Genomic DNA, 1,972 nt, shown 5'->3' with positions numbered 1-1,972 from the left:
TACCTAGCAGAATCTCACCTCACCTGTAAAGACCCTCACATTTGATAGAAAGTGGTTAAATATGGAAGATTTACTGCAAAGCGAAGTAAGCCAGACTGAAAGAGAGGCATTGTATATCCCCACCCAATATGTACTGAAAGTCTGCAGTTTGTGGAAGATACTGAAAGATTGGTATGTATAAAAGCATGAAGAGCAACTATGAATACCAGAGATGGTGTGGGAGGAGGGTGGAAATAGGGAGAAGGTAAAAGTAAGTTATCTAAATAGGATGATGATGATCTCATTTTGTTATTACAAGTATGGCTACACTCCAGATCACATTATTTGTTTTCATGGTGATCTGGGTACTGCCATCAAGGTTCAGTGGAGTAATTGATATCAAAACAAGATCCTCCAGATATTTTCCTGGTCTCCATTTAAATATTTTTGAGGATAAACTCATACTACTTTTTCATCAGTAACACCAGACAGAGCTCTTGGGTCAAGCTGAACTTTGTCTATATCAAAGTTATTATGTATAGGCCAATCATACTCTGAAAACTGACAGTCATGGTACCTTCCCCAGTTATAAATGTGACTGTGAGTTTCATCCATAAGCAAAATATTACTGACTTCATCTTCAATATGAAAAAGATGACTTGAAATTGACTCGCCCATTGGAAAAGAATATATGCTCATGTAAGGTTGGGAGAGCGCTTCCTCTGCTCTTAATTGATCCATGATACTAAATGTCAGTATTTTTTCCAGGAAACCCAGTGCTGCTTGACTAATTTCTGAAAGCAGCTGAGTTAAAGATTTGTGTGGCTCAGTCATGTCATTTCTAATGTAAACTGGAATTATGCTGAGAAGCTCTTGGTCATCTTCCTTGTGTACAACAGGAATAGATTCTAAAATCAGCTGCCTCTGTTGAAGTTCATGTGCACCTTCAAAGAGGGTTTTACCAGTCAGCATTTCAGCAAAGATGCAGCTTGTAGCCCATGTGTCAATGGCTTTAGTGTAATTATTAGGAGAAGGTAAAAGACATGGATATCCACACCATTTAGTAACTAATCCTTTAGAAAGATGGCCCTTACGGGAATAATGAGGATCCATGATCTGTGCAAGACCAAAGTTACCTATCTTCAGCACCAAGTCTTCCATATTCATGAAAAGATTAGCTGGTTTGAGATCTCTGTGCAGTACATTTGTCGTGTGAATATACTTGAGCCCATGTAGCAGCTGATATGTGAAAAGCCAGGCATGTTCTTCCAGTAAAGGTCCCTGCTCTGGCACATTAGCCAAGTCTGTCTCCCTGTACTCCTGAACATTGTAAACAGTGTTCAGTTCAGTAAGAGAGCCCATATCGTCTGTTAACTGGCTTCCATTGGGACCAAGAATTTCAAACACTCACAATGTTATCATGTTCAAGTCTTCTAATGATTTTGATTTCATGTAGAGCATGTTTGACACTCTGGGGATCAGCAAGGAGAATTTTCTTGATGGCCACTCTTTTGTCACAGTAATTGCCTACAGTAGAAAAACAAACAAACAAAACAAAACAAAAAGCAAGCCATTGACTCCACAACCCAATGGTTTTAGGTCCATATATTGAGAACCCAGATCAAAACCATAAATGAGACTTACAAATTTCTCTGCCATTATGAAACTCTTACTATTGCATTTTTCTTTCAAATTGTTGAACTTGTGTAAACAAAAACTGGCATCAAAAGGAAAGGTCTTTCAAAAAGAGGAAAAAAAATAATTATGCTTTCATAACAAAATAGTTTCTTGGTGATTGTTGCATATACCAACTGGCCTGTTGAGTTCCCCTTAGGTTTAGAGCTCAAAAAGCTATACTCATGCTAAGAATTAAAAAGATTGCAGTACTCATAGTTCAAGAAAGAAGAAGCAACTCTGAGATATTTAAAGAAAACACTCAAGAAACTCAAATAGAATGAAATGACATACTATTCACTCAGATTTACAGTGCTAA

General features: G+C 37.5%; 1 pseudogene; it reads right to left on the bottom strand.

The window, feature by feature from the left end:
• Positions 1-438: 438 nt before the first annotated feature.
• LOC102494893 (mitogen-activated protein kinase 6 pseudogene) lies at positions 439-1,638 on the bottom strand (annotated as a pseudogene).
• Positions 1,639-1,972: the final 334 nt, after the last annotated feature.

The sequence above is a fragment of the Tupaia chinensis genome, unplaced genomic scaffold (assembly GCF_000334495.1).
Source record: "Tupaia chinensis unplaced genomic scaffold, TupChi_1.0 Scaffold000293_1, whole genome shotgun sequence".
NCBI classification, from domain to species: domain Eukaryota; kingdom Metazoa; phylum Chordata; class Mammalia; order Scandentia; family Tupaiidae; genus Tupaia; species Tupaia belangeri.
Note: the sequence above shows the minus strand (reverse complement) of the source record. Positions and strands in the feature narration are given on the sequence as shown.